At 44.2% G+C, this 10,125-nt stretch overlaps 2 long non-coding RNA genes across 2 annotated transcripts; one reads left to right on the top strand and one right to left on the bottom strand.

Annotated features, from left to right (window-relative positions):
- Nucleotides 1-1,692: 1,692 nt before the first annotated feature.
- Nucleotides 1,693-2,683, bottom strand: LOC128324966 (uncharacterized). The gene is made up of 2 exons (XR_008307187.1): nucleotides 2,439-2,683; nucleotides 1,693-1,868 (listed from the first exon to the last, which is right to left on the bottom strand). It is a non-coding gene; the product is annotated as an uncharacterized LOC128324966 (long non-coding RNA).
- On the top strand, nucleotides 2,684-8,138 carry LOC128324967 (uncharacterized). The gene is made up of 3 exons (XR_008307188.1): nucleotides 2,684-2,985; nucleotides 5,928-6,030; nucleotides 7,946-8,138. It is a non-coding gene; the product is annotated as an uncharacterized LOC128324967 (long non-coding RNA).
- The last annotated feature ends 1,987 nt before the right edge of the window (nucleotides 8,139-10,125 follow it).

The following is a 10,125-nucleotide window of genomic DNA, read 5'->3' as shown; positions in this document are numbered from 1 at the left end:
CAGAGATGCTGAAAGTGTATGCAAGAGTTGACAGGTTTTTTTTTAAGGAGGTGACTGTGTTGCCAAATTAAGGCTACATTGACAGTCATAAGAGGATGGGTTTGTGGACAAGAGAGAGAACAGCAGAGAGATGTCAGACACAGGTCTATGGGTTGAACATTTTCACAGCAAAGCTTGTTTTTTGGAGATGTCACAAAGATTTCCTGTCAGGACAAGCAGCAAAAGCCTGAAAAAGAACAGTTGCTCTATGAAATAAAGATAACAGAGTTTCGTGGTTGAGTGAGGATGTGACCCAAGATTGTTCTGGTACAACTCCTATTCACTACACACTGAGGCTGTTCTCACAAGCAGCCTAGAGTGGGTTAAGGCAGCCAAGACTGCTCTGGGCTGCTCATGAAAAGCAGTGGGAGGCAAGCAGCTGCCGATGCCACCACAGCGGTAAACCTGCCTGCTGAACCCTCCAAAATGAGGTTAAAAGAGTAAGTGCTGGTTACTACCTTTAAAGCCCTGAACGGCTTAGGTCCTAGTTATCTTAGAGAGTGCCTTCTTCTGCATGATCCCCACTGCACGCTAAGGTCATCTGAGGAGGTCAGTCTCCAGTTACCACTGGTTCGTCTGGTGGTGACTCAGAGGTGGGCCTTCTCTGTAGCTGCTCCTGAGCTGTGGAATGCACTCGTGGCAGAAATCCATAATCTTGAGTTCATAATCTTGAGAGTTGATCCCCTGCTAACTGGGCAAAGAGACACCTTTTACCATGGTGATTCTCTTTATTTAGCAGGGGGAGAGTAACTGGCCCTATCCACCCCCAGCACAGTACCTCCAGTGACTGTTGCTGGTGTCTATCTTATGTTTCTTTTTAGAATGTGAGCCCTTTGGGGACAGGGAGCCATCTTATTTATTTATTATTTCTCTGTGTAAACCGCCCTGAGCCATTTTTGGAAGGGCAGTATAGAAATCGAATTATTATTATCATTATTAATTAATTAATTAATTAATTGTGTTTCAGGAGAGCCCTTAAAACCTATCTGTTTGGCCTGGCCATCCAAGGTTTTAATGTGTTGTAAACTGTTTTAAATTGTTTCAGATGTTTGCCCTGGTTTTCCAGGGTTTTTAACTGTTTGAATGTTTAATTGGTTTTATTCTGGTTTTATAGTTTTGATTTGAATTAACTAGTTTTATTTGTTTTTATTCTGTTGTAAACCACCCTGAGCCATTTTTGGAAGGGCGGTGTATAGACCAAATCAATCCATCAATCAATCAAACCTCATTTTTTTTGTCAACTGCCAGCCCCAACTGCTTGCCGCCAGGGCTGGGAGATTGCAGGGCTCCCAGCTGGCATTGGGGGAATCCCCATAATGCCCCACACACTCACGAGGGGCATAATGGGGGTTCTGGGGTGGGGAGATGCTCCCAGCCCCTTGACCCTCCATGCTAACTGGGGAGGCAGCTGCACATCTGGCTGCGCAATCTCTGCGCCCAGATTTCTTCAGTGGATCATCTGCAGGGGGAGGTAAGCTTTTGAAGGCTTCCTCCACTCACACTTTTTGAGCCCTTACTCCAATCATGAAAAAGTGCTCACTGGCTCCTTGTTTGCTATATATCTGTGTTCTCTGTGTTCAGAGATTCTCCTTGTAATTCTAGCAAATAATCTGCCTAGACTGGAGTCACACTAGCAATGGAGGTACGACTGTCTCTTGATAATGCTTCTATATATTTCAGTGGACCTTGACACAGTGAATCGGGGGTGCAGATGGTGTGACTGTTGGCCTTAGCAGGGAACCACAAAGCCAACATTTGCTTATTTCTGTGAGGTAGTTCCCAGAAGTTCTGAGTGTTGCCTCTAAAGGTTCTGCATCTTGTCTTCCATCCTGTTAAATATAAAAGTAGAGCCACTGGTTAAGGTGATGTAGGGATTCAGCACAGTTTGGGCACAGCATTTACAATGTGGTTTGGAAAGGAATCAAACAATAGGAATTTGACCATCTGTGGAGTAGGCAGAAATACTCCAGGAACTGTGGTAGAAAGCTGTGTTTACAGTTCTCGCTGAGTTATGATATTCTGATTTCTTCAGATATGGATTCCTCAACAACTCCAAAATGTCTGCTGATTCCTACATGCAGCAGTGTTGACTGGGGGTGAGTTTACTGGCATCAACCTTGTCTCAGCTAAAGTGATCACATCAAAAGGCTTAATAACACATCACGTATGCTATTCACAATACCTAGATACCAACAGAACTCAACTGGATGCTCAGTTCTACCCATAGTGAAAGCCCATTGTAGTTGTCAAAAAATCTACCCATGAGCTCAGCCCTTATAACCCTAATAATCCCAATGCCAACTCTGAATTTTTGAAATAGTTCTTCCCAGTCAATAACTTGCAGGCAAAATCTAAGTGTGCCAATAGTGAGTACAATCTCAAACCTACATATCCCTTACCATGTAGCAGAGAAGGCCTGCACTACAGTCTAAACTGCTTTGTTATCAAGAGTATGAAGGTTGTAGTTCGGGGCCTCCAACTTTACCCCCACCAGAAGTGCTTTGATGCCTTGGTAAGATCTTGACATGCACACAGGAGCATGGCACATCTTCCTTATATCAACCATCTCAAGACATAATCCAAACCAAGTGCTACTTTCTTAAATTGTGTCCTGCTGGCAGCTTCTATCCAACCATGTCCTCCATTCTAGTGCATTTATAAAATGCAAACAGTAGCCTAGGAAACAGAACACCCCATTGTCTTAGCCCTGAAACAATAGGATATGGAACACAGGTTTTATCTTGCAGTCAAGCACTGCTGCTTCCTCCCATTCTGCACTGTTTTGCCATTGCTACAACTCTGGGAGATGGTGCCATCTATAAAGCTCTTCCTGGAATGTGATCCATGATATGAGTCTACAGTCCTCTGTGTTGGAGATGGGAGTTCCAGTGCTTCAAGCTTTTGCACCAACTATCCTAAGGACCACAAGGGGCATTGGGAGCAGAGGTAGCTAGTGAGGGTCTCCTTACCTGTCCCTGCTTTCCTCTGCTCTATGACCCCTGCTTTGACTCCTCAGGTACTTCCTGTAGTGAGTCAGTCCTCCTCCTTTCCTCCTAGAGAGAAGATGGAAACATCTCTCTTTCCCTGCCTATTCATTCTGTAGCTGATAGATAGGATAGGTCTTTCCTATCTCAAATGTATTTCACTGATAAATCAATTTAGTTTAGACTCTAGTCTTCAGTGATCTCCATGCATGTTACTTAAACAGCTGAAACAACTAAACTTTGCACTCTGTAACTGGAGTGGTAGCTTCCTTGGTGCTTTGCTAAATAATCACAAACCGCAGCACCCTGGGATCCTTTTGAACACTATTTCAGGCACAACTCCCTCCTGGGGCTAGTGTCCTGATTGCATAGATCCAAAAGCTCTCCCTTGCTTCCAATTTCACAGCCTCCGATGGCATCTGTATTGTGATTGATGTCAGATAGTGAGGCGAGTCTCACAATCAGTGAGACTCGCTGGAAGGGGGAACTGCCGGCAAGCTCGCTTACAAAGCCCACCACACTTAACCCGGGTTTTGAGCATGAGTTCACCCAAAAAATGGGTTAAATGATCGTGTGTCTGTTGCAGTTGCTTGCAGCCGTGGAGGACACATTCGGGGGGAGAGAGTCTCCCAAGTAATGCACCACACACTTTTGCGGTGCATTACTGGGGCTCGGGGGGGGGGGGGGTAGGGCGCAAGCAGTGCTACCCTTCGCCCGACCCCTGTAATGTCTGAGCGAGCTGTGGCTGGGTGCAGGAGCACCAGAGCGAAGCTACCACTCGTCTGGGTGGGCAATCTGCCCACCCAGGGAGAAGGCGCCAAAAATCTACGGGGAGGTAAGCACTTTTAGGCTTCTTCCCAGCAGAAGGGGGTAGCCACCTTATGTGATTGTGAGGATCACTTCATTATCTAGCTAACAGGGGTGTGCAATTCAGATTTTTGGTGTATTGATTTGCATCCGAATAAAAACACCCCCGATTTGTTTTGGGGTCCATATCTGACCCATCCAAATCACTCGAGATTTGATTTGGATCCGAATTAATCCAAATCTGAATCTGAATCAATTCGGATTAAAAAAAAATGGATCCGAGGGCCAAAAGCGTGGGGTGGGGTGGTAGTGCCTAATGGGTGGAAGCTACCAGCCAAATTGCAGAGGAATCGGGCACAGGGCTGATTTTTGGTGAATTGTTGAAGCTCTGAGTGTAGATTCTCTGGTAGCAAATGAGATTTTCAATACAAACCATGAATCCACTCTCATTTGCTATCAGAGAATCCACACTCAGAACACCTCAGAAACAACAGAACCAGTACCCCATGGGTTGAAACCCATGGGAGTGGCTGACACCCTCTGTTCACTACACTGCCACTCACTCTGGGCCACCCAGCACCCCCCAATTGCAGTTATAGGGCTGCTGAAACCTACACGATTCCCTATGGAGAAAAACCTTAAAGATACGTAAACTTCAACAAATCACCAAAAATCAGCCCTCTGCCCAAATCCTTTGAAAAAATTCTGATAGCTTTCTTGCCCCCCTTGGGCACTACCACCAATGCCACACCACTCTAGGCCACCCCTTTCTCCCCGATGTGAAGCGATACACCTCCATTATAACTTGTGGGGAAACACCTTAAAGATGCGTAAACTTCAACAATTCACCAAAAATCAGCCCTTTGCCCAATAGGGTGGTAGCCTCCACCCATTAGGAACTACCACCCCACCCCACTCTTCTGCCCCAGATCCCACTTTATGCCCCAAATCTGCCCCAAGGACGCTGAAACTTCAACAATTCACCAAAAATCAGCCCTTTGCCCAATTCCTCTGCAATTTGAGTGGTAGCCTCTGCCCATTAGGCACTTAACTTAAACTGAGTAGTACCCCACTGCCTTGCGGGTGGGAGTGGGGTGTAGTTGGCATATGGCAGTTGACAGTTGGCGCTGTCAAAAAGACAGTCAAAATGAATAGAAGAAATGAAGGTATGTAATGAATCCTCATAAGGATTCATTGAGTGAAAGTTATTATACACCAAAGAATCCGAACACTTGAAAAATAGTGACCACACATTTTGCTCCATAACTCCACTTCTATAAGGGCTAGAGCTTAGCTTTTTTTTTTCCTCTTTAAAGAGAGCTGGCAATCTGGGGGAATTAATAGGAGGGATCCGAAACTTGAATCGATTCAAATCGAATCACGCCTGATTCGATTTGTACCCGAATCTAGCCACTGGACCACAGGGGTGATTTGTTTTGTCTCCGAATCACCTGAATCAGCTAGATTCGGGTACAATTTGATTTCTACCCGAATCAATTTGCACATCCCTACTAGCTAATCTATCTATATATCTACACATACATATATACAAGCACAAACATACTGTGGGAAATCAGTTTTGCTTATGCTAAAATACTACACCGTAATTCAGCTATATCTCCCATAAATCTCTGGCTACAACATAATCTGTATTTTCTCTCTTGATCCTTGGGAATAAAATGGCAAGAATGTGAAGCAACATAAGCCACTGTGACAGATTAGACTCTGTACAATTAATAGAAAACAAAATCCAGCAACTTATTTGATTTGCAGTACCAAAATAAATAGCTGCTTTAAATAAGCAAGTCTAATCTAATTGGATTTATGGCTGCTGGCATTTTTGCATGTGGGTGTAAGAGTGTATGCAGCTGCAGCAGTAGCAGTTTCACTAATTGCAGAAAGAATAAAAGAAATTCCTAAGTAAAGAAGAGGAGGAGAGTCTTATTAGCCTTCTAAAATCATGAGTTTCAGAGGAATTAGGAGAGTAAAGCATTCAACGTCCAGTGAAATCTAATGGGGAATGGGTAGTTTATGCTTTGGGCCTTATATCTGCAGTTACTCTTGCACATTAAAGTATTTATTATGGCACTGTAATAGGGCATTAAAAAGGATGAAGAGTGCAGCACTAAAATTTCAACTCAGAGCTAAAGTGAGTTTAAGCTGGAGCAACGATTTCACTTTTATTTGATCAGCTACAGAGGTAAAGATCTTTTCTGCTTCAGTCTATACAACTGTACCTTTTGGTCTGAAAACTGGGTTATTGAAAACTAGATTTAATTGTGGCAGGAGCAATTCCTTTTTAAGGAGACTGTAGTAAAACTGGCTCTGTATTCATTCAGTTCTATCCCATGAGGCAAATTTCAGATAATGTTGAAACCTCAAGTTTCTAGATCTCATTGTGTAGGATTCCCCCACCCCCACCCCGCACTCACCACCACCACCTTTGTTCCATTCCCTCACTCTTGGCCAAAAAAAACCTGGGTTTCTTGCTGCTGCCACTAGCAGCATTTTGTAAAGTTGTAAACTTTCCAGAGACATCATTTTGGGGCAGTATACTAACTAACTAACAAACAAGTTATTTAGTATATGCTTATCTCAGGAACTTAAGGATAATTCAGAAAAAAGATTACTTTTTCACATGCTCTGAACTAGGGTTGTGCACGGAACTGGTTTGGCCAGTTCAGTTAGATTTTGAACCAGCTCTGCCTGGTCCAGTTCTGGCTGAATCAGGCCGAACCAGTTTGTGGGATGGTCCAGGGTATATACTTGTAAAGGGGAATCTGGTGAGTATTCCCCTTTACAAGTACAGGGGATGGGGGCCCTTCAGGAGGTAAAGAGTTGGCTGGGAAGGGGTGGCAATAGAGGTAAAGAGCTGCTTACCCTGGTGATGCTGATATTGGCTACCCCAGGCATGCTCCCCACTCCTTTTACCAAGCCGCAGGCTCAGCAGCAGCTTGGTAGAAGGAAGGGGGTGCTCGGGGTAGACAGCAGCAGCACTGGCTGCCATGTCGGCAGGATAAGCAGCTCTTTACATCTCTCACTGCCCCCTCCTGCCACCGCTTACCATCCAAAATTGGTTAGCTTGAATCGGGCCTGGTTTGGTTTGGTTACAGACCGAACCACCCCGGCCCAGGCCATGACCGAACCTTCGAACTGGCCCTGGTTTAAGGCAAACTGATTCTGCATGAACCGCTTGTGCACACCCCTACTCTGAGCCAAGATTAAAATAGATGATGGTTTAAACACATCTCCAACTATATATATCCAATGCTCCTTAGATGTTAAAATTAAGAGCAGATGACTTTGCCTTGTATTAATTTTTTTTTCTTTAGGTCATGTCCATGTATTAAGGTTTGGTGTATTCACCCAACCACCAGCATCTGTGTAAATCTTAAAGAATGCTGATTGTCCCCTGCTCAACTAAATTTTTGAGCCTGGGTGAGCCCACTCCCTCCCCACTTAAAGTAGTTTACATCCAGTACCCTGCTCTTTATTTACTGGCTGGTGCGTGGAAGCTGTGGGAGCTTTTCTGGTTTGTATAAAAATAATGTGGCAGCACACTTTTTGCTTCCGTTGGAAAAGGCACAGTGCCTCTTGAGATAAAAATATTCTCAAAGGCTGCTGCAATACCTACCAGCCCTGGGAAGACTACTGATCATGCAGGCTCACAAACTGACTGTGCATATAAGCATGATATAAATGTAATAAAACAAGAAGAAACAAACATCTCCTTGGGGGCATTGACTTACCTATGTTTACTTATGAAATGCTGTAGGGCACCATATATACTGATTTCCACTGTATGTACAACAACTTTTGAAAAGCTGCTATCAGTATTATAGGCTGAGTGAAGTGAGATCTTTGTCTTAAACAGAACATAAAGTAGGCCAGTTAGTTGTAATGTTATACAGTAAGAGAGTGCCTTAGAATCAATGTGGGTTTGGATGATGTAAAAATCTTTGTCAGGCTCTGCTCTCCAATGACCTTGCATAATGTTCCAAACCGGAGTTACAGTACATGAACAATTTTGTGGAATGCATCTTTTAACAAAGGCACATGGTTATATAAATGGCAAAATGCAGGAATATATAATACATCTTTATGTTTCTTTTCAGTGTATGCTGCTTATATTCTAGCAAACAGTCACAGATGCAACAACAATTTTGAAGGAAGAAAGGGACAGGAGAAATGGGAGCTTTCCCAAAGGAAATGATTGAGACAGGTGCTTAAAATTTCTCCCAAGCAGGAAAAAAAAATGAAATGGGCTGAGTATTGGGGCTGATTCAAATGTTAACCTCTTTGGGGTCAAACTGCAACATTACATTAAATGCATAATTTGGCTCATGTGTGCTTGTTTGTTTTAAAACAGCTGTGAGGGGATCTAATCCAGATTGGGGTAGTAGTGGCAGGAAAAGGTAAATGCCTCACTCTATCATCCATAGTCCCAGTTCAGACCAGACCCCCTCCCACATCTTTGTAACCAAAACAAAAAAGGGCCCACAAGTTCACAAATGGGCAAACCATGTATTTAACATACTCTGAGGGTTAGCTCTTGTAAGGAAATAGGTGCACTTGAGCCTTCATCCCCTAACTGTTCTTGTGCTTTTCTGTGGACTGGCCATACCAGTGTCAGCAGGAGAACATATGCAGCAACTGTCTGTCATGTGGAGAGGCCTCTGCTCCTATTAGGCTTTCATACAATGCCCCCCACACCAACTGGAGGCATGAGATACCTGGAAAGGAGGACTGCAGAGTTTCTCGGGGAGGGGATGACAAGATTTCCTTTGTTTTGTTCCTTCACTGCTCTTTTGGCTCGCTCTGCCCTGTGTTCTGCTGCACCTGAATTCTGATTTAAGTAGGATAATTTCTGCAATTAATTCCTGAATGGCAACATGCATAGTAGGCTACAGCTTTCAGTTCATTGGCATTCCCCCCTCCCCCTACTTTACCCATGTACATTGATAAACATGGTAAAAAAGCAATATCAATGTACCTGTACACATGATTGCATCAAGTTTCCTTGCATTGATATGTATTTGTAAATGCATCCACATTGCCATATGGTTAAGGAATTGGAAGGGACCTTGGCGGTCAGTCCCCTGCTCGGTGCTGGCATCTCCTAAGCATTCCTGCCAGATAAACATCCAGCCTCTCTTAAGGAAGACGAGCCCACCACTGTTTGAGGCAGACTGTCCCATTATTAGGAACATAGGAGGCCTCCATATACTGAGTCAGACCATAGGTCTATCTAGTTCGGTATTGTCTTCACAGACTGGCAGCGGCTTCTCCAAGGCTGTAGGCAGGAATCTCTCTCAGCCCTCTCTTGGAGAAGCCAGGGAGGGAACTTGGAACCTTCTGCTCTTCCCAGAGTGGCTCCATCCTCTGAGGGGAACATCTTACAGTGCTCACACTTCTAGTCTCCCTTTCATATGCAACCAGGTGGACCCTGCTTAGCTAAAGGGGACAAGTCATGCTTGCTACCACAAGACCAGCTCTCCTGGTCTTGAATAGCTCCTGAATAACTCCCACAGTTATGAAACGTCTCTTAATGTCCTATCATCCTAGCCTAATTGGAGACGGAGGAAGCTGAGGAAGAGCTGCCACTTTATTCTAATGCCACTGTTCTTTATATTTAAATCAACCCATTTAGAGTTGGCACCAAGTTGCCCTTTGATATTATCTGTCTCACTAAGAGACCTGCTGTTTCCTTTGACCAAGCAATGGGACAATTTGTCATTGCTCTCTCAGAACTCATGATGGTGAAATGTGACTCTTTTTCATTCATTTAAATGAGATTTGAATTATTTGATACAGTCGATAGCCTAAAATGATAGCATAGGTAATTCAAAATGGGCATCAGCATACAGTTCTGTATATAGTGATGTGAAATGCTGATTAGAGATCGAAATTAGAGTTTCACTTACTAGTGGACTTTAGTCATGCCATTTTGAATGCAGCAACATGCCAGATAGTGCTCCATGTAGTCTAATACCATACCCTTGACTGGTGGCGGTTCTCTTCAATCTCAAAAAGAGGTCTTTCCCAGCCTTGCTCCCCAAGATTATTTTTACTGAAGATGCCGAGGATTGCATCTGGAACCTTTATTAGGGATGTGCATGTGGTGGGGCAGTTTGAAGGCGGTGGGGGTCTCCTTTTAAGAGCAGGAGAGGGTGCACTTATCCCTCCTGCTGCTTCCCCCCCGCCAGTGTCCATAGCTCCCTGCCGCCCTGTTGCCCTCATCTTCCGGATATGCCCTCATCTTCCAGAAGATCCCGGCATGCGGTCATATCCAGAA

This window comes from Hemicordylus capensis, chromosome 4 (genome assembly GCF_027244095.1).
Source record: "Hemicordylus capensis ecotype Gifberg chromosome 4, rHemCap1.1.pri, whole genome shotgun sequence".
Classification (NCBI taxonomy): Eukaryota; Metazoa; Chordata; class Lepidosauria; order Squamata; family Cordylidae; genus Hemicordylus; species Hemicordylus capensis.
This window is presented reverse-complemented; position numbering and strand designations above follow the sequence as displayed.